Source organism: Tamandua tetradactyla, chromosome 1 (genome assembly GCF_023851605.1).
Source record: "Tamandua tetradactyla isolate mTamTet1 chromosome 1, mTamTet1.pri, whole genome shotgun sequence".
Classification (NCBI taxonomy): Eukaryota; Metazoa; Chordata; class Mammalia; order Pilosa; family Myrmecophagidae; genus Tamandua; species Tamandua tetradactyla.
This window is the reverse complement of record NC_135327.1, coordinates 81,882,441-81,905,885: the sequence shown is the minus strand read 5'-3', so window position 1 is coordinate 81,905,885 and position 23,445 is coordinate 81,882,441. Positions and strand designations below refer to the sequence as shown.

Below are 23,445 nucleotides of genomic sequence, written 5' to 3'. Positions count from 1 at the left end.
ATACCCCATTCTCCCTACCCCCCAGTCCTGACAACCTGTACTCTAACTTCTGTCTCTATGAGCTTATATATTCATTCTCTGATATTTTATTTGTTTGTTATCATAGGGCTTAAATTTAACATCCTATAACACACTCTCTTTTTTTTTTTTATGGTCAAAAACCTTTTGTTTAGAATTTGCCAGCTGGACTCAGTTTAGATGACTCCAATTTTGCTGGCAACATCCAAAGCATCATAGTTAGGAGCCAGTCAAACTTGTGCCTTCTTCTCTCCATCAGGCCTGATCAGAGTGTTGACCTTGGCCACATCAGTGTCATAGAGCTTTTTCTCAGTCTGTTTGTTGGCCTTGACATCCACGATGAGCACAAGTGTGTTGTCTTCACTCTTCTTCATGGCTGACTTCTTGGTCAGGGGAAACTTGGTGATGGTGTAGTGGTCAAGCTTGTTTCTCCTGGGGGTGCTCTTCCGAGGATATTTGGGTTGTCTTCTGAGACGCCGTGCCTTGGGCTGGCAGAACGTGGATGAAGTATGGATCTTTTCTGTGTGTGGCTGTGAACACCTTTCAGTACTGCCTCCTTGGCTTTCAAAGCCTTTGCTTTTGCTTCAGTTTTGGGAGGAGTAGGAGCTTCCTTCCTCGCTTTCAGTGCCATCTTAGTGAAAAGGCTTTCATTGGTTTTGATACAAATTTATCTTTAATTGTAAATACTAACTAGGTTCTTAAACTCCTTTGTCCCCTCATCTTTAGTAGTTGTTGTCCCATTTTATACATTATGAGTCCCAAACCACTGATTTCTCATCACGTTTCAGGAATTTGCCTTTTGAACTCCTTTGTCCCCCTGTCTTTAGTGGTTGTTGTCCCATTTTGTACATTATGAGACCCAAACCACTGATTTCTCATTACATTTCAGGAATTTGCCTTTTAGACTCTGTAAAGTAAGAAGTGGAAGTATAAACCCAAACTAAAATAGTACCATCATTTATATATCCCCATGCCATTATCCTAATTAGAAATCTTTATTTCTTCATGCAACATTGATCTATTGTCCTTTGTTCTTTCCTTTCAACCTGCAGAACTCTCTTTAGTATCTTTTGTTGAGCCAGTCTAGTGGTGATGAACTCCCTCAGTTTTTGTTTATCTGGGAATGTCTTAATATCATGCACATTTTTGAAAGATAGTTTTACTGAATATAGAATTTTGGTTGGCATTTTTTTTTTTTGCTTTCAGAGCTTTAAATATGTCATCCTACTACCTTCTGGTCTCTATGGTTTCCGATGTGGAATCGTCACAATCTAATTGAGGCTCCCTTGTGTGTAACATCTGGCTTTCAGATTACTCTCTTTCTCTATGGCATTTAATAGTTTGATTACAACATGTCATATTGTAAGTCTGTTGGTATTTATCCTGCTTGTGGATCATTGAGTATTTTGGATGTGTATATTCATGTCTTTTGTTAGATTTGGGAGGTTTTTAGCCATTATTTCTTGAATATCCTCTCTGTCCCTTTATCTTTCTTCTCCTTCTGGGAATTGCCCAATCAGTATGTTGGTGTACTTGATGGAATCTCATAGTTTCCTCAGACTCTGCCACTTTTCTTCATTCTTTCCTTTTTTCTCCTCCTCAGACCAGATCATTCCGATTGTCTTATGTTTAAGTTCACTGATTCTTTCTTCTGCTAGCTCCAATCTTGTCTGGTATGGCCCAAGTCTGGTCCTTGTCATTGATGGTTTCTAATTCTTTAATTGTTTCCCTTGCCTGGACCATTGCTTCCTGTTTCTTTGTATTTTTGTAATCTTTTGTTGAAACCTGGACATTTTGATATTTTATTGTGTTGCCACTGGAATTTACACTCTGAGGTTTCTGTTCCTTAAGCTTGTATCCAGCTAGTGTTATGACAACTTTTCTTGAACGCCAGAAGCTAACAGCAACAAGGTCAAAAAAGAAAACACCTTTACCGGTCCTTGTAGATTAGACTTCAAGTGCTCTCATTCAGATTTTATCCATTTGGTGAGTTTAAAGACTGGCACTAGGCCAAAGTGTAGGGGCCTCTGTGATCCTTTTTGCTGTGTCTTATCTTGGACATGGGTGTGTGGCTCTGGGAGTTCTGATCACATAGATGCGAAATGTCTTTTGTTCCTAGGAAACAGTTTTCTCACAGTCCTAGACATGATACTGTATGCCCTACGACCAACAATCCTTTGCCCCCACCACCCACAAATTAATTTCTCCCCAACAGTATTTTTTAGGAGAGCTCTGTGAGCTGCCTTCTACACACAGGACAAGTTCTTGATGGTGAGTCTACAACTAGTATTCTGGTTCAGCTCCTTAGCCACCACTAGAAAGGCATAAATGCTTCCAACATGTGCACAAAGGTTACTTTACTTCCTCAAGAAGCGAGACAAGAGTCCCTATCAGGGAGTGTCAGCAGCTCCACACTGAGCCAGTGAGAGGATGGATGAGCAGCGAGCCAGGCTGCCACAAGATCCTACTCCTTGTTTTTGTTTTGGATCCTACTGCTTTTAAGTTGCTTTTACCTTGATTCTTTTCTTATCCTGTTACTGCACTCTTTTACCTGTTTTCTGGACCTTTGAGAAAGGTGTTTCTACTATCTTGTTATTTCTGCTTGTGATTCAAAGTGTTCTTAGGGGTGGGGAGATGGAGCTCTAAAGCTTCTCATTCCATTATCTTGACCACTGAGGGCTTTATTACATTTTTCAAAGTAAAAATTTCTGTCCTCGAAAGATATCAGAAAAAAATAAGAGGACAAGTTAAGGACTGTTGTAAAATAATTGACAGAGGATTAGTTATCTAGAACATAATAAAAATTCCTTCAAATCAAATAGAAAAAATATATACAATCCAAAAGGAAATTGGGCAAGCTCCAGAAAAGAAAAACTGAATGTTTGGTAAGGAAATTACCCAGCCTTAGTAGATATTAGACAGTGCAAATTAAAGCAAAATTAATATTCTGCTTCACACTCATGAGATTGACAAATATTTAAAAGTCTGAAAATAAACTGGTTGACCAATATGGTTGCAGAAGTAGCTCCAGGGTGCTGTTCCCTCACTGAATCTCTGAAAAACTAGGAAAGCTGACAGAGCCATCTTCCCCAAAACTCTTGAAATTTATTAAAGGTTTATAGTAACTGGGCGAGTGCCAAATGAAGAAAACAAAGCTTCCCACACAATAGAAGAAGCTCCTGGTGCCCTTGCCAACCCCACTACTGCCCTCTCCCTGGTGTGGTGTAAAGCCAGCCTGTGCTCCCTTTTTTTTGGGCCCCTGGGCTATTCTGGAGGAAGCAAGATAAGCACTCCGCAGATACTGGGGTGCCCGTATGCCCATGGCAATCTGTGGGTGCTACTGGCAGCTTAAAAGAGTGAACAAGGGCTTGCTCTACCAGAACTTGCCCTGAAGTCAAAAACAGCTTTCAGACAGCTAAAGCAGTGTGAAAAACAATTATGTCAAAGCAGCCTGGGACAAAGGATTAGCCACTTTAAGACATACAATTAATTACCTGAAGTAGGGAGAAGTCTATCTCAAAGAATTAGAGAAGACATTGGGATTTCTGTAAAAGGGGGAATTCCTAAGGTGTTCCTAGGACAAGATACAGTCTCAGAAAAGATGAGGAGGACTCTGTATATCACCTTTGCTTCAGACTGATCTTCTTGATAGGAGGACTAACTCTGAAGAAAAACTCCAGCCAGCATAGATCCAATTTCCAAAGACTCTGAAAGGTCCTTTTTTTTTTTTTTCAATTCCACACACTCAAGGAAATCTGTCATCTCAGTAGCTGGATATAATCTTAAGGAACAGATAGCTCAGAGACTAAATTCCAGAGTTAACAGTTTAAAATATTACAATGTACAGTGTGCAACAAATAATTACAAGAGAAACAAAGAAATATGAAATGATGACCCATCCAAAGGAAGACGATCAAAATCCAAAAACCATCAATGAAGAAGACAAGATTTTAGATATACCAGAAAAAGACTTTAAAAAATGATCTTCAATATGCTCAAGTAGATAAAGGAAAACATAGAGAAAGAACTAAAGGATATTAAGAAAATGATGAATGAACAATGTGAGAATCTCAATAAAGAAATAGAAATTTTGAAAAGGAACCAAACAGAATAACTGAAGTTTAAGACTACAATAAAGAAAATGAAATATTCCCTAAAGGGTTTCAACAGCATATTGGAACTGGCAGAAGAAAGAATCAATGAACTCAAAGTCAAGACAATTGAAATGATTCAGGTTGAAGAGTAGAAAGAGAAAAGAATGAAAAATAGTGAACAGAGGGTAAGTACCTATGGAAACCATCAAGTGTACCAGTACATATTATAGGAGTTCTAGAAGGAGAAGAGAAAAAGGGAAGAAGGAATATTTGAAGAAATAATGTCTGAAAACTTTCCAAATTTAACAAAAGACAAAATATTAACATTCAAGAAGTCCAACAGGATAATCATGAAGAGAGACATGCTCAGTAAGGAAATTATTTAATTCCAAGGACAAGGAAAGTTTACTGAAAGCTGTAAGAGAAAGGCAACATGTTATATACAAGGGAGATCCAATACAATGAAGTGCTGGTTGTTTATCAGAAACCATGGGAACATGAAGGAAGTGGAATGAAATATTTAAAGTGTTGAAAGAAAACAATTGCCAAGAAAGAATATTATATTTGGTGAGCTTGCTTTTCAAAAAAGAGGGAGAGATTATGATATTCCCAGATAAACAGAAGCTGAGGGTGTTTATCACCATTAGACATTGTCTACAAGGATTGCTAAAGGGAGTTCTCCAGACTGAAAGGAAAGAACACTAGATACTGGATCAAGTGGCATCAAGAAATAAAGACCTCCAGTAAGGATATCCATATGGTAACTACAAATACCAGTACCGTTCTATTGTATTTTTGGTATGAAACTCCACTTTTTACTTCTTGCAGTTTCTAAAATGTGAATGTATAAGAAGTGAGAGAAATCCATGGTTTTGGATGTATAATATATAAAGACATAATCTGTAACAAGTACGACAAAAATGTGGGGGAATTGAGGGAAATGGGAACATCATTTTTTTTTGTATGCTATTGAATTTACTTTGGTATCAAAACAACCACGATTGTTATAGATTTAAGATGTTAAATTTAAGCCCCATGCTATCCAAAAAGAAAATATCTGCTAAATATGTACAGAGGGAAATGAAAAGGAACTGAAAATGGTACACTATAAAAAAATCAAATAATTTTGAAAGTAGGCATTAATGGAAGACTTGAGGGACAAAACAGGTATAAAATTTACAAACCAAAACAGAAAAATGGCAGAAGAAAGTCCTGCATCATCAATAATTAAGTTAAATGGATTAAATTTTCCAGCTAAAAGGTAGCTGTAGGAAGATTGGATTAAAAAATTATTTTGAATAGCTTTTAATCTTGAGTGTCTACAAGATACTTACCTTAAATTCAAAGATTCAAGAAGGGTGAAAGGGAAAGGATGGGGAAAATATACCATGTAAATAGTAAACTAAAGAGAACTGGGGTAATATCAGATAATATCAGATAAACTCTAAGTAAAAAAAAACTGTTAAAGGAATGGAGAAGTTCACTATATTCTGATAAAGGGGTAATTCAACCAGAAAACATAACAATTTTAAATATACATATACATGCCTCTAATGGCAGAGTCCCCATATGTATGAAGCAAATATTAACAGATTTAAAGGGAGAAATGGATAGTTCTACATTAATAGTAAGACATTTCAGTACTTCACTTTGAATAATGGATAGAACATCTAGATAGAAGACCAATAAGGAAAGAGAAGACGTGAATATACTGTAAACCGACTAGACCTAAACAGGCATATATAGAACACTTCACCTAACAGCCACAGAATATAGAGTATATATAGAATTTATATAGAATATATATAGAATATATATATATATATATGAATATATATTCTTCTCTAGTGTGCAAGGATCATTCTCCAGGATAAACCAATATGGTAGGTGACAAAAAAATTTAAAATACTGAAATCATACAATGTATCTTCTCTAACCACAATGGAATGAAACTAAAAATCAATAACAGGGAGTACTGGAAAATTCATGAATATGTGGAAATTAAATAATGCACTCTTAAACACCAATGGGTCAAAGAAGAAATCACAAAAGAAATTAGGAATTAACGTGAGGAGATGAAAACAAAAATTCAGCATCCCAAAACTTATGGAATATAGCCAAGGCTGAGTTGATAGGGAAATTTATAACTCTAAATGCTTACATTAAAGAAGAAGAAAGATCCCAGAACTGGAGGAACTAAAAAAAAAAAAAAAGAAGAAACTAAACCCCAAGCAAGAAGAAGGAGAGAAAGAAAAGACTGGAGAGGAGATAAAGGGAATAGAGAATATAAAAACAATAGAGAAAATCAGTGAAACCAAAGGTTGGTTCTTTGTAAGGATCAGTAAATTTGGCACACCTTTAGACTGACAAAGAAAAATGAGAGAGGATGCAAATAACTAACATCAGAAATGAAAGGGCAGACATTACTACTGATCTCACTGAATTAAAAAAGATTTTAATAGGATACTATGAACAATTGTTTGCCAACATATTAAATAACCTAGATGAAATGGAAAAACTCCTGGAAATGCACAAATTATCTATACTGACTCAAGAGAGAAATAGAAGATCTCAACAAACATAGTAAAGAGATTGAATCATAGTTAAAAATCTCCCACAGAAGTAGCCCAGGACCAGATGCTTTGTTGGTGGATTTTACCAAACATTCGAATTAATGCCTATGTCCTCAAACTCTTCCAAAAAATTTTGAAGATAAGGGAACACTGCCTAACTCATTCTATGAGGCCTACATCAACTTAAGACCAAAGCCAGATAAAGATACTACTAGAAAAGAAATTAAAGACCAATATCCATCATGAATATAGATGTAAAATTCCTTAACAAAATACTAACAAACTGATTACAACAGCATATTAAAATAATTGTATGCCATGATCAAGTGGGATTTATTGCATGTAGGGGTCAGCATTAGAAAGTTAATTAATGCATTATACCACATGAATAGAATAAAGGAAAAAGTCCACATGATCATCTCAATTGATACAGAAAAGACATTTGGCAAAATATCATTTCACACTCATTGTAGTAACTACTATTTAAAAATGGAAAATAACAAGGGTTGGAGAGGATATGGAAAAATAGAAATGCTTGTTCATTGTTGGTGGGAATGTGAAATGATGCAGCTGTTGTGGACAACAGTTTGGCTGTTCCTCAGAATATTAAGTATAGAATTACCATATGACCTAGTGGTTAAACTTCTAGGTATGAATCCAAAAGCATTAAAAATATGGTCTTGAATAGATATTTGCACACCAACGTTCATAGTGATATTATTCACAGTTGCCAAGAGATGGAATCAATTCAAGTGTCCATCAACAGATGAATGGGTAATAATAAAAATGTGGCATACAGAAAATGGAATATTACTGAGCCCTGAAAAGGAGTGAAGTCTGATACCTACAACAACGTGGATAAACCTCAGAAGTATCATGTTCAGTGAAATAAGCCAGACAAGAAAGGACAAATACTATATCATATCACTGATGTGAAATAATTAGAATATGCAAAGTGATAGACTCAGAAACTAAAGTATAGAGTATTCGGGGTCAGGGTGGTGGTAGGGAATGGGGAGCTAATGCTTAATTTGTACAGACCTTCTATTTGGGGGGTGATGAAAAGCTTTGGTAATGGATGTGGTGATGGTTGCACAACATTGTGAATGTAATTAACAGCACTGAATTACATATTTGAATGTGATAAAAGGCGAAATTTTAGAATGTATAAATGTTATTAGAATAAAAATTTTAAAAAACTCATAAGACTGTATGACAAAAACAGTAACCCTGATAAAATCTATGTTAATGGTGTAATTATAATAATATTGTTTTGTTAATTGTAACAAAGGTGCCACATTAATACAAAGTGTTAATAGGGAAAACTGCATGTGTATGTGGGTGTCTGAGGAACTCTGTATTTTCTACATGAATTTCTGTAAGCCTACATCTTTTCTAATGAAATATAAATTTAAAAAATAGAAAAAAAAAGTGTGACAGTGCTAAGTGTGGGTGAGGCAGGTAAGTGTTGAACAATGATTTTAGAATTCTAATTTAGTGTAACCACGTTGGAGAGCAATTTGGTAAGCCTTATTAAATCTGTAGACATGTCTACCCTATGACTTGCAGTTTCACTTCTAGGCATGTATCTATAGACACTCTCAACCATGTGCATCAGGTGACATGAAGAAGAATGTTCATAGAAGCATTATTTGTCATAAAAATGGTGAAAAAATCAAATTAATTATCTTTCAATAGGAAAGTTAATAAATGTGTATTATGGGATACTATTGAGCAGTGGAAAGAGTAAACTGGAACACATAAAATCAGTGTAGATGAATCTTTAAATGTAATATTCCGGGGAGAAAGCAAGGTACAAAAGAAAACATACAGAATGACACTATTCTTATAAGGCTAAAATCATGCAAAATATTATATATTTTTAGTAATTCATTCATACATAATTAAAATATAAATATCAATCATGCATAGTAATAAAATATACCAAATTCAGGAGAGTAATTACCCCTGTGGACTGGGGAAGGAAGGATATAAAGCAAGGAAAGGATACATATAGGACTTCAATTTTATTTGTAAAATAAACTGGTTCACTGGTACATGAGTATTTATTATATTATCCTATATAACCTCTTATGTCTGAAAATAACAACCAAAGCATTAGAAATGTACAAATAATTCCCTTCCTTTTATTCTTCCTCTTTCCCATACTTTCCCCCCTAATGCAGCAAATATTTCTTGAGCTTCTGTATATTTCTGGCTGTGTTGGTTATACAGAACAAACAATGCAGAAATGGTTCCTGTCTTTGAAGGAGTTTACACTCTAGTGTCAGAGACAGATTATAACAAGGTAAAAAGAGTATTTGTATATATGGCAGGTATTAACAAATTGTGCTGCTATGAAAAAGTCAAACGATAGTAGAGACTAATAAAGGAGGGTGCCTATTACAAATGGAATAATCAGAGAAAGCCTTTCTGGGGAGGTACATTTAATAGATCTAAAGGATACAAAGAGCAAGAGCAGGTGTGTCCAAGCAGAAAGAATACCATAATCACAGACACCAAGTTAGGAAAGTCTAGATACTTTCAAGGGCCTAAGAGAAAGCCAACATGCCCGCATTATCAAAACTGGGAGCAGAATGCTTGAGAAGACACTGCATATTTGTACAGATGCCATGGCATGCTGGGAGGGTTTTGAGCAGTAGAGGTATATCATACAATTTGTGTTAGATATAATCTGTAAAAGAGGTAAAAATCAAATACTGTGTGGTTGACTTACTGAAGACCTTCATTATAATCTTTGGACATTGAAATGAGATTCACTTTTCAGAAAGCAGGTATTATTATAAAATTCTTTTAGATTATTGAAGGCCCCCATAGTGTTTTATCATCAATAGTTGAAATTGAGACAGGAGAGTCCCATGTCCCTTTGAGAGCCCAAATGGATATGGCAAATCAGTTAGCAGTTGCATCCAACATTCATATCATGGCAACAAGGATACAAAACAAAACACTGCTGTAGCTGGATTCTTATGGAGTGAGTTTGTCTGTTTATATCTTGTTATTTTGTCTGTATTCACTACATAACCACATCTTTTAAAAATGATAATATAATTACAAGTTTGGCTGTGCTATAAATCCAGAGAAATTTTGAAGGGGAGAAAATAAAGACTGGAAGAAATGGAAAAGAAAGAAGGAAGGAAGGAAGGAAGAAGGGAGGAAGGAGAAAAGAAAAGAAAGAAAAGAATCAGAATTAAGTCAAATGGGATAACACAATGGGCAAGTTTTTTTTTTAAACCTCTAAAAACAGTAGTTCAATTAGTTCTCCAGGTTGACATTCACATGACATTAGGCATAATTTGCTCATTAGATCAAATTAATAAATAGTTAATATGGGTCTATGACAATTTGACTTTAAATCAGTTCACATAGTCAAAAACATTGGGAACTACTGGTTTAAATTATGCATGTCTCTGTTGGATCTTCTTCTCTCAGGAAATATTTTTTCCTCAGGATTTCAGAATGTTGTGACCATCTGTCTAACTTTATAGTCAGTGATCCCTGGCAAAACTGTGGTTTGACATATTTACCATTTCATACTTAACTCACTATTTAAACAAATAAGGACACCATCTCTGCAGGGGAAGAGACACTTAGCACATGAAAATGTGCTACATAAATAAATACAAGGATTCAGAACACAGCCCATTATGCTAAGGACTAGAGATTATATTTTGTCTGTTGACATGGACTGACTCCAGGAAGAGATTTTATACCTTCATTTTATCCCCCAAAGGCCTAATCTTTTTATCTTTAAATATTTCTTTTTACCCATATAAATATAGCAGATGTGTTATACTAGTTGGACTCAGTAGAGTGCGAACAGAAAACTTTATTTTTTCCCACCCTGCCTCTGAAAACCTTCAATGTTGATTCATTTTCCTTGCTCACAGATGAAATCCCAGGAAAGTCCTATAGATTTATTTCCCCAGCAATTTCCTTCAAACTATTGAAAATACCAGTCCAATCTAATATCAGAACTTCAGACTGTTGTCCAATTTATGACTTCTCCCCTTCCCCAGATCGGGCCTGCCTTCTTGGACACCTGAAATGAGTGAGTATGTGTTTGTGTTGGAAGACAGGAGAGTTCAGTTCTTTCCTCTTCCATGGCCATCTTTCCCCTCCATTGTTAGCTGCTGTTCGTGGTTCCTTCACAGTCAGCCCTCTTAGGGAAAGGAAGTGAATTAATGGGGGCACCAAAGCTGTTACTTGATTGGTATACTTTTAGCCCTGCTTTGACTGGTCTTTGACGTGCCCGAAGCTCAGTTGGTGGCTCTTTGTCTTATGAGATGCTTTGTAGGCTCCTCAGAAATCTCCCCCTTTCATACCTAGTTTTTCATTAATCTGTTTAGAGCATCTATCTGTTAGGGCCACTTACCCTCTAGGTGATCCTCATGGGCTGAATTTCTTTTAACATGAACTGGTTCTGTTCCCCTGTTGGTCTACTTGGCCCAAGGGAAAAACTCCACCTTCCTGTATCCCACCATTGGTGGGAGCATAGTTTACTCCCAACTCTGTCGGCTCTAATGCCTTTGACTAATGTAACCATAGCCTCTTGCCTTTGGTATTTTTAAAATATCACATATCAGTTCTTTAGGTAATTCTAAATTCTCAGGATGCAGGCCAAGATCTTGGATGCTTACTTTGAAATCCCTTCATATAGCCTGAGGTAAGGGAGAAGCGGCTTTCTCCTACTTATGGCAGGGTGGAGTGCATAGCACAGTGACAACTCTTTCCAAAGGAAATCCTTTCTAAAGTTTTTATTTACCTTTCTGCCTTCTCTTTGATACCTGCAAATGGGTGATGAGCCCAGTGCAGAAAAATTGGTTTTATAATCTTTTAGTTAACCCTACATTGTTTTTTATTTTTTAGATATTTTTATTGAGAAATCTTCACACACATATAGTACATACATAGTATACCATCAGTAGCTCACAATATCATCACATAGTTGTGTATTCATCACCATGATCATTTTTAGAACATTTGCCTTACTCCAAAAAGAGAAATAAAAATTAAAAAGTATACATTCCATATCCCCCTTACTCCTCCCTCTCATTAACCGCTAGTATTTCAATCTACCCAATTTTTTACTCTATATACCCCCTATTATTTATTTATTTTTATCCTTATTATTATTATTTTTTAACTCATCTGTCTATACCCTGGATAAAAGGAGCACCAGACACAAAGTTTTCACAATCACACAGTCACATTGTAAAAGCTAAATAGTTATGCAATTGTCTTCAAGAATCAAGGCAACTGGAACACAGCTCAGCAGTTTAAGGTACTTCCTTCCAGTGACTCCAATACACAACAAACTTTTAAAAGGGGTATCTGTATAATGTGTAAGAATAACCTCCAGGATAACTTTTTGGACTCTGTTTGAAATCTCTCAGCCACTGAAACTTTATTTTGTCTTATTTCTCTTTTCTCCCTTTTGGTCAAAAAGGCTTTCTCAATCCCATGATGCTGGGTCCTGGCTCATCCCAGGAATCCTGTCCCACGTTGCCAGGAGATTTATACCCCTGGGAGTCATGTTCCATGTAGCTGTGGGGAGGGCAGTGAGTTCACCTGCCGAGTTGGCTTAGAGAGAGAGGCCACATCTGAGTAACAAAGGATATTTTCTAAGGGTGACTCCTAGACATAATTATAAGTAGTCTTAGCTTCTCCTCCGCAGGAATAAATTTTATAAGGGTTCACAGTTCAAAGTCCCCCCAAGGGGACTTTGCAAATACTTCTTTATTCACTGCCCAAATTACTCTGGGATATATCAGGGCATCACACTAACCTGTACAAACCAACAGGATCTCACACCCTATTCAAGGTTCCACTACATTCTGTTTTGGGTTTGAATCCTGAGTTGATCCCGAGACAGGAGAGTCTGTCTTAACATTCTTTAGTCTAAATTTTGTTGAAGAAAATATACCTCTCAGTAGAAAAGGATAACATTGAGTAGAATGAACCTAAGATAACTGTCTTAAAAATACTTTTTTTTTCATAAAAGTATTGTTTATAATAGTTTCCTGCTGCTAAAACAATATACAGTGGGCTGGCTTAAACAATGGGAATTTATTGGCTCATAGCTTTGAGGCTAGGAGAAGTCCAAAACTGAGGTGTCAACAAGGTGAAGCTTTCTCTCTCTGAAGACTGTGGTGTTCTGGAGCTGGCTGCCAGTGATCCTTGGTCCTTGGCTTTTCTGTCACATGGCAACGCACATGGTGGCATTTTCTCCTTTCTCTTCCAGGTTCCATTGACTTCCCGCTTCTGGCTTCTCCCTGTGGCTTCTCTTGTTATATCCAATTTCCTTTGCTTATAAGGACTTTAGCCATTTTGAATTAAGGCCCACTTTCATTTGGTTTGGGCACACCTTAACTAATAATATCTTCATAGGTCCTACCTATAAATGGGTTCATACACAGAGGTCCAGGGTTGCTACCTAAACATGCTTTTTGTGGGTTATATGTTTCAGTCACCAAATGTTTTGACTGATTTCAAATACATTTTCAGCTATTTAAACCCAAGTGAAAATATTAATTTTTTTCTATATACATAAATTCTAATAAATTTTCTCAATAGCAAATGCCACTTTAAAAACAATCCCAAGTTGTTACTGGCTATAAGGAACGTTAAGATGGTTCTTTTTGGGAACTCTATGAAACTTGAGGACTGAGGAAACTTACTCAGCTTTAACATACATGAAATGATTTCCTATTATGTTGAAAGAGACAAAATGCCCTTCCTAAGTAACTTTTCTTGGGTGTAATTATAAGTATGCAAGTGTGTACCATTTCATGACACAATTTTGCATGTAAATATATGTTTTGACTTACTCCAACTCCAACATACTTCTATAGTTCTTATATTATTGATTTATAAAAGAGAAATCCAGGACTTGAGAAGGAGGTTGAGTTGTTTTCTCATGCTGTGAAATTCCAAAAGCAAAGAGATAGCCTGGGCTGAAAAATATGGTATGAATCTAGTGTAGATCTTTACCAACCAGAATTAGTTGATATCCCCATTGATCTCTAACTTTGTTCTGATTTGTAAATGTAATGGTACTCTGTGAAAAGAACCCCTTGGGGACCAGGGACCAGCAAGAGGTAAGGAGTTGTCAGTGTTAGTTATTGTCAAAGTAACAGTCATTTCATAACCATCACGAATTGAATGCTTCAAAGAACATGCCAGAGAAACATGCCAAGACTTAGCCACCATCCAAAAACTCTGTCATGAGAACTGAATTTTTTCTGCTTATGGTAATAGACCTTGAGGAACAAATTCATAAATTTAAAGAAGCAGTGCTAAATGAGAAGAAATTTTATACGTAAAAGGACAAAAAAAAATTTTAGATAAAATTTAGATAGCATTTATTTCATGAATGCTAATGATTTTTTCCATTCTTTGAATGGCTTTTCAAATGCACATTGGTACAATTCTCTTTCAGCTCTTTCTTTGAATCATAGTATATTTAATTATAATGGTCAAAAGCATATGGAGTAACTAATAGACATGCACCCTGAAAGATAAGGGATATGGATAGAAAATCATATTGTGGAAGCAGTGAAATCCAATTTGTAAAGAACCTAAAACCCACAAAAATTTATGAAGTGAAAAATACTAAAGTTAAATATTTTGGCAAACATTTGGTCATAAGAAAACTGGTCTACACCACAAGGGAATGCTGTTTTCTTAAGCCTCGTATAATGTCCTAGACAGACAAAAGTTTGATAATTAGGAATTGAATATCTATAACATTCCCTCATTCAAGAATAAATTGAGTCTTATGTGTATAAATTAAAAGCCCTTTATTACAAGGATTTTGTCTTTTCAATCCTACAGAATTAATATGGTTGTAGGGTATATAGTTGCCATTCTCTTAATACTAAACATTGACAAATACTTCATATTTTTCTCTTAAATCCTACTCCATATAGTAGTTTTACATTTTTTGATTCTTATTGTTGTTCACCATACAGCTTTCATTCTGCTGTTAATAGCTCACCTTTCCTAATGTTTTCTAGAACATACCCAAGAAAGGGAATTTAAATTACTAATACTTTCTGAAGAGAAGAATTTCCTAGTAGGTTAAACAGTTATAATCATAAGAGTTCTATGAGAATAGCTACTTTTGCCTCAAAATAAAAATAGATTTTATTCTAATTATTTAAAAAGTTGCAATTTGACAAGTGAAAGCTTTATGGTCACAAATATTTCTAGGAGGCCACATTTTCCCTAGATAAGAAACATTTTAGACAAGCTAGATTTTTCAATCATGTTTTTCAATAACTCTTCAAGGAAAGCCAAAATGGTGGTTAGGGGCAAGACTTCACCTCATTCAGAAATGCCCCGAATCTCATTCATGTTGATGTCCTCCCCTACCTTGAATCTTCTGCCTTTCCTCCCCCACGATGCCTTGTGGGTTTCAGTCCCATATCAAACCAACCCTGAACATAGGTGCAGCGCTTCCACTAAGCTAAATATATTCGTAGTCACCCCCACAAAATACCCTTATTTAGATCTTTCACCTATCAGTTGTTCAGTTCAAGATACATAGGATCAATCATTAGCAACAAAGCCTTTATCCTTAGTATTTCTATGGGTCTTTTGCTTCTTTGAGTGGGATAGCACGTGTTCCTGCCCTCTATTCCCTCACCATTTCAAACGAATCTACCATTTGGGTTTCAACTATTATGTCTGGAGGACGTGGGGATGGAATTACTGGACTTAAGCTGTTTGGTGCCTTTGACCACCTTGAGTTCTGTTGTGTCAAAGCTAAGGTGGAAAGCGTAGTGCAAGGGAAGATGCGGCGCAGACACCTCTCAGGTGAAGACAGTGGAGAAAAAGCAGGGACAGGGCATAGGAGGAACTCACAGGAATTTTAGATTGTATAGGTGTGTAATGACAATACATTAAAATACGTAGCTTTCTGACTAAAAGGGGGAAAAGAAAGGTAACAAAATAAGGTATCAGTGGCTAACAGAGTTAAAATGGAGCTGAGAAATTATTCTGGAGGTTACTCCTATGCAGGCTTCAGCTAGATATTGTTAATTGCCATGGTTTGCCAAATCCCCCCCGACATCATTCCTGTTAACAATGAAGAACACCTAGGGCTCTAACTAGAGGGTTCCCGGACCAGATATGTCTTGAAACCTAGGGGGACCAGACTCTCCAAGGATATCAACTAATTCCATCCCCCATCCTGTATTGTTGACACCCCTTTTCAACATGAAAAAGTTAGAATGGGCATGCCCCAGAGACTCCTATAGTTTAAGAGTGGGATCAGAGGAGAAGGAGGAGTTTTTTTTTTTTTTTTAATTATTTCATTTTATTTTTTTAAATACCGAAAAACACCAAACAAAGGCAAACATTCCTATTTTGATCATTCCGTTCTACATATAAAATCAGTAATTCAGTAATTCACAATATCATCACATAGTTGCATATTCATCATCATGATCATTTCTTGGAACATTTGTATCTATTCAGAAAAAGAAATAAAACAAAAGCAGAAAACAAATTTATACATACCACACCCCTTTCCCTTTCCTTTCATTGAACACTAGCATTTCAAACTAAATTTATTTTAACGTTTGTTCCCCCTATTATTTATTTTTATTCCATATGTTCTATTGGTCTTTTGACAGGGTAGATAAAAGGAACATCAGACACAAGGTATTCACAATCACACAGTCACATTGTGAAAGCTATATCATTGTTCAATCATAGAAGGAGGAGTTTTAACAGAGAAGATAGGATTTAACAAATGAGGATGACTGCTGAATCACTATATTGATATTCTTTTAGCTTCCAGTGTTTTGGAGCAGCTAGAAGGAAAAACCTTAAGTTGTAGAATGGTAATCCATACCAGCTTTGAAATTTGTTTTATGCCTACTTGTCAAAATGTACTTTGAAAATTATAGCTTTTTTTGTATATGTCATATTTCATAATAAAAAAATGTTTACAAATATAGGTAGCTTTCTCCTTTATCTCTCCCATCTCTTGCACTCTCCAACTCCCAGATTTTCATGGATTGCTTGCAGTTCCCCAACCTAGTTTTCTACAGCAGGGGCCTATAATGGCTTGTGGGCCCAATCAAGGCTGTCTTTGACAGTAAAGTTTTATTGGGACACAGTTATGCCCATTTGTTTACATGTGGTCTGTTGCAGCTTTTTTTTTTACCCTATTATTTTTTATTTATTTTTAATTTTTTATTAATTAAAAAAAATTACAAGGAACACAAACATTCCCAACACATACACTCAGCAATTCACAATATCATCACATAGTTGCATGTTCATCATCATGATCATTTCCCAGAACATTAGCATCAATTCAGAAAAAGAAATACAAAGACTACAGAAAAATATAACAAACAGAAAAAAAAAATTTTACAGGCCATACCCTTTCATTGATAACTAGCATTTCAAACTAAATCTATTTTAACATTTGTTCCCCCTATTATTTGTTTTTATTCCGTATGTTCCTCTCATCTGTTGACAAGGTAGATAAAAGGAGCATCAGACACAAGGTATTCACAATCACACAGTCACACTATGAAAGGTATATCATTATACAATCATCATCAAGAAACATGGCTACTGGAACACAGCTCTACATTTTCAGGCAGTTCCCTCTAGCCTCTCCATTACATCTTGGATAACAAGGTGATATCTACTTAATGCGTAAGAATAACCTCCAGGATAACCTCTCGACTCTGTTTGGAATCTCTCAGCCATTGACACTTTGTCTCATTTCACTCTTCCCTCTTTTGGTTGAGAAGGTTTTCTCAATCCCTTGATGCTGGGTCCCGGCTTGTTCTAGAGTTTTTCTCAATCCCTTGATGCTGAATCTTAGCTCATTCTGGGATTTCTGTCCCACGCTGCCAGGAAGATCCACACCCGTGGGAGTCATGTCCCACGTAGACAGGGGAATGGTGGTGAGTCTGCTTGTTGTGTCGGCTGGAGAGAGAGGCCACATCTGAGCAACAAAAGAGGTTCTCTTGGGGGTGACTCTTAGGCTTAATTTTAAGTAGGCTTGACCTATCCCCTGTGGGGTTAAGTTTCATATGAACAAATCCCAAGACTGGGGGCTCAGCCTATAGCTTTGGTTGTCCACACTGCTTGTGAGAATATCAAGAATTCAACTTGGGGAAGTTGAGTTTTCCCCCATTCTCACTATTCTCGAAGGGGACTTTGCAAATACTTTTCCACTCACTGATCAAATCACTCTGGGATTCATCAGGGCATCACCTGGACAAACCAATAAAATCTCATGTCCTATACAAAGTTCCATGTACTTAAGGTGTTCAATCAACTATCTACATAAGTTATATTAGGAGATGCACTAGTCAAAGTATAGATTTGTACCAAACATTTTTTGCTTTAGTCACACACATTAAAATTTTTAAATATTAATTACCATCTATTTTCAGCACACTGCAGTAATGACATTCTTTTGTTCTTCCTCATGCAAAAACATTTTTTAAATTTGTACATTTAGTCACTATCATTATACACTCTAGGCATTCCTAGATTACGCCATCTCAATCTTTATCATCTATCTTTCTTTGTGATTTCATTTATGCCCCAGCCCTCCTCCCTCTATCATTCTCATATGCAGTTTCATTCAGTGTTTTAACATAATTGTATTACAGTTAGGTAATATTGTGCTGTCCATTTCTGAGTTTTTATATTCAGTCCTGTTGCACAATCTGTATCCCTTCAGCTCCAATTACACAATATCTTACCCTATTTCTATCTCCTGATGGTCTCTGTTACCAAGGAGATATTCCAAGTTTATTCACTAATGTCAGTTCATATCAGTGAGACCATACAGTATTTGTCCTTTTGTTTCTGACTAATCACACTCAGCATAATGTCCTTAAGGTCCATTCATGTTGTTACATACTTCATAACTTTATTCTGTCTTACAGCTGCATAATATTCCATCTTATGTAAATGTCACAGTTTGTTTAGTCAACTGTCTGTTGATGGACATTTTGGCTGTTCCCATCTCTTGGTAATTGTTAATAATGCTGCTATAAACATTGGTGTGTAAATGTCCATTTGTGTCCTTGGCCTCGTGCCCTTTGAGTAGAGACAGCATATAGATGGGTCCTGTTTTTTAATCCATTCTGCCAGACTATGTCTTTTGATTGGAGAGTTTAATCCATTAACATTGTTATTACTGCATGGGTAGTACTTTCTTCTACTATTTTGCCTTCTGGATTTTATATGTCATATCTAATTTTCCTTCTTTTTACCTTTACTCATAGTCTTCCTTTCTACACTCTTCTCCACACCTCTCTCTTCTGTCTTCATATCTGTCTCTAGTGTTCCCTTTAGTATTTCTTGCAGAGCTGGTCTCTTGGCCACAAATTCTCTCAGTGACTTTTTGTCTGAAAATGTTTTAATTTCTCCCTCATTTTTGAAGGACAGTTTTGCTGGGTATAGAATTCTTGGTTGGCAGTTTTTCTCTTTTAATAATTTAAATATATTATCCCACTGTCTTCTCACCTCCATAGTTTCTGCTGAGAGATGTGTGCATAGTCTTATTGGGCTTCCCTTGTATGTGATGGATTGCTTTTCTCTTGTTGCTTTCAAGATCCTCTCTTTCTCTTTGACCTCTGACATTCTGATTATTAAATGTCTTGGAGTATGTCTATTTGGATCTATTCTCTTTGGGGTACGCTGCACTTCTTGGATCTGTAATTTTAAGTCTTTCATAAGGGTTGGGAAATTTTCAGTGATAATTTTCTCCATTAGTTTTTCTCCTCCTTTTACCTTCTCTTCTCCTTCTGGGACACCCACAACACGTATATTTGTGTGCTTCATATTGTCTTTCAATTCCCTGAGTCCCTGCTCATATTTTTCCATTTTTTTCCCCTATAGTTTCTGTTTCTTGTTGGATTTCAGATGTTCCATCCTCCAGTTTAGAAATCCTATGTTCTGTCTCTCAAAATCTACCATTGTAGGTTTCCATTGTTTTTTTCATCTCTTCTGCTGTGTCTTTCATTCCCATAAGTTCTGTGATTTGTTTTTTCAGACTTTCAGTTTCTTCCTTTTGTTCTTTCCTTGCCTTCTTTATATCCTCCCTCAGTTCATTGATTTGGTTTTCGATGAGGTTTTCCATGTCTGTTCGTACATTCTGAATTAATTGTTTTAGCTCCTGTATGTCATTTGAATTTTTGGTTTGTTCCTTTGACTGGGCCATATCTTCAATTTTCCTAGTGTGATTTGTTATTTTTTGCTGGCATCTAGGCATTTAATTACCTTAATTAGTTTATTCTGGAGATTGCTTCCACTTCTTTTATCTAGGGTTTTCTTGCTGGATGAATCTGTTGTCTATCTGTTCTTTGACATTCTGTTCAGCTTTATCTGGACCTTTAGCTTAAGTTTTGTTTAACACAGGAGAATTTTTCAGTTCTTGTTTTCTTGTTTCTTGCCCTGCTTGTGTGGTGCCTTTCCCCCTGCCACACACACTTAGGAGGGTCTACTTAGATATTATACACCCCAGCCAGATTTTCCCAGACCAAACTGGCCTCCTATCAGGAGGAAAGAGTCACCTGCATCAGTTTTCCCTAACGGTGAGACCCAGCAGGTTGAAAGACTTTCCTGTGAAGTCTCTGGACTCTGTTTTTCTTATCCTGCCCTGTGTGTGGCGCTTGTCTGACTGCAGGTCCCACCAGCATAAGATGATGTGGTACCTTTAACTTTGGCAGACTCTCCCTGTTGGGGGCGTGGTGGAGACAGAGGAGAGGTTGTAGGCTGGTTTTAATGGCTTCAAATTACCAAGACCTGGTGTCTGAATTCCTTGAGGGAGGGATTCCACCTGAGTTGGGCTTCACCCCTCCCCTAGGGAAGGCACAGGCTCTAGACAAGCCCCCAAAAGAGCTCACTTCTGCCTATGTCTGGGTCAGTTGCAGCCTGAAAAGTCCTGCCACTATATCCAGAGGCAGTCAAGCCTTTGTAGATACACAGCCACAAAAACCTCTGTTTCCTTCTTTTTTTTTTCCCCCTTTTTTTGTCAGCCTGCCTCCTTGGCGCCGGGGCAAAAATGAGCAACCTCTGCTTTGATCAGGTTCATCTAAGCTGGGGGCCTATTTTTAGTAGTCAGAATTTGTTAATTAGTTCCATAATTGGCATTTGATTGTGCCCAGTCCCTGCTGCTGGTAAAGTCCTTTCCTTTCTCCTTTGGGAAGCGGCCTGTGGGGGAGGGGTGCTTGCTGCCACAGCTGTGGGAACTCACGGTTCTGGGGGTTGCTCGCAGCCGGTCCAGCTGGTCCAGACTGGGATATGCTGTGTGTCTGGTCACTGACGTGGCCCCAGGTGCTGTTCTGTACTGTTTCTGGTTATTTAGTAGTTGTTCTGGAGGACGAACTAAAACGTGCATGTTGTTAAGCCGCCATCTTGACCCGGAAGTCTGTGGCAGCTTTTATGTTTCAGCAGCAGAGCTGAGTGTTGCACCTGAGACCCCATAGCCCACAAAGCCTAAAATATTTACTATGTGGCCCTTTATAGAAAAAGTTTCCCAGCCCCAGATCTAGTGCATTTGATATTCATGGCCTGAGGCAGTGATGACACCAGAGGACAGAGAGAATCCTCGTTTCCTTTTGTGCTTCAAAACTGTATCCTGAGGACACTTAAGGTAGAAAATACATCATGGTGTAAAAGCCAACATTTGAATATGGTACCCACAGTCCCAAGAATGAAAATAATTCTCCACAATGAAAGTGATTACAGAAGTGACAAGAAATGGAATCAGGAAAAAAAATTAAATTTAGTTTAGCAATATAATATATAATATTTATTGAGCAGTTACTGTGTATTAGATACTGAACTAGTCATCTCTATGTGTTATCTCATAAAATAATACACAATTTGCATAATTTACACATAGGAAAGCCCCATATTTTTTATATCAAATTCACTGCTTATTAATTATAAAAAGTCATGCAGTATAATTGAAAGCTCTCAATTAGGATTTATGAGACTTGTATTCTAGTCCTATGTGACTTTGGGCAAGTCATCACACAGGTTTGAACCTATATCACCTATTTCTAAAATGGAAATAAATCTGCTTTGCTTGGTTCATAGGCTGTTGGTGAGTCAGAGATCTCATTCCTGAAAGTCCTTTCAAAATTGTAAACCATTCATAGGTATTAAAGGCATCATGCCATTAATTATGTTTCAGGTTGGTTTGTGTAAATTTTATATTGCATACTATGCTAGTCATGCCTGAAACTCTTTCACGAGGCTGCAAATGGATTGCAAAGTCTCAGTGATCAGAGGGTCTGGGTTTAAGTCCCGGTTCTACCGTGATTAGTTGTGTAACTTTTGATCACATTTAATCTTTCTTAACCTCATTTTGCTCATTATAAAATGTGATGCAGCATTCCGGATGTTTCCTTTTACAGTTTATTGGAAGGATTAAGTAAAAGTCCAAATGGAATCTATAAAAGTGATATAATCTTACTCATGCAATATGATTCTCATATCTTGAGTTCTACTCTCCTTCCCCCACAAATTCTCCAGGTGTTTCTTTCCAAAGACCTTCAGCTCCCACATATGTGTACACTGATACTCAAAACTGAGAGGAAACTGCTCTTGAGCTTCCCTCTCTCAGGGCGGGATCTGTGCAATAAACATGTCAGTCCTCATGTTCTAATGCTTTCTAACTTCCCTGGCTCATGGCTGATCTCTGGGCTCACTGTGCTATACATCAGATTAAAGTGCATAGTTATTTTCATTTTGTAACCTGAGCCAAAATAAAGTAAAGTACAAATTGAGAGAACATTTTCAAAGTTAAAAAAAAAAGAGAGAATTCATAGACCTAGTATTGAGGTGGTAGAATAGCTATCCATTCAAGAAATATTTTTGATACAGATGCTTTGATAGGTACCAGTTGTATAAAGATGAATAAGACATGCAGACAGTCATCTGGTCCTCAGGAAGGAGACAGTTCCTATGGAATCAAATATTTGCAAATCAATTTAAGGATTGGGCAAAACTGTTGTCAGTGCACAGAGGAGGAACCAACTGCATGGTGGCAGTGGTGGGGTGCTAGGGAAGTCTTAACAAAGGAGATAATATTTAAAACTGGATTTTGAAGTATCATTATTTATTTCCAGGCAGAGAATGGATGGAAAGGGTATTCTAGACGGTGGGATCAATTATGGAGACATTGAGGTATAAACCACATGGTGTGTTAAAAAACCATGAGTCCTATGTGGGCAAAGTATGATGTAAGTTCGGAAGATGAGGCTTGCAAAGTAGGTTGAAGTTATGCAGAACTTTATTTGCCAGGCTTCAGAGCTTGGTCTTTATCCTGCTAAAGCCATCTTTTTTTTTTTTTTTTAGCAGTGATGATCAAAAGTTGACTGTATTTGAAAAAACTATATTGGTATAATAAAACATTTTCTTGGAAAGTGTTACATAAGTAAGATTTTTATGAATCTAACTGTATTTTATTGTATACTTAAGAACTACTGCTGTATCCTAATTTTTGCTTAATCTTCTGTTAGCAGTGCCTCTTAACCCTTTCATTCAGTTTCTCTATATCAAGTAGTTAATGATCTGTATAGAAGCACTTACATCTACATAGGAAGCACCTATTTAAAGGAAGCATTCTATGATTTAAAGAATTACTTTATGATGCTGATAATTACCCCATAGTGTGTCTGTTTTGTAAGGAATGAGTTTTCTCTTTTAAAAAGCATACATACATATATATATATAACATA

General features: G+C 36.6%; 1 protein-coding gene and 1 pseudogene across 2 annotated transcripts in view; one reads left to right on the top strand and one right to left on the bottom strand.

The window, feature by feature from the left end:
- Nucleotides 1-23,445, top strand: part of SUGCT (succinyl-CoA:glutarate-CoA transferase) — an 878,065-nt gene that overhangs the window by 120,735 nt on the left and 733,885 nt on the right. The gene's annotated exons all lie outside the window — the stretch shown is intronic.
- On the bottom strand, nt 249-649 carry LOC143685001 (large ribosomal subunit protein uL23 pseudogene; annotated as a pseudogene).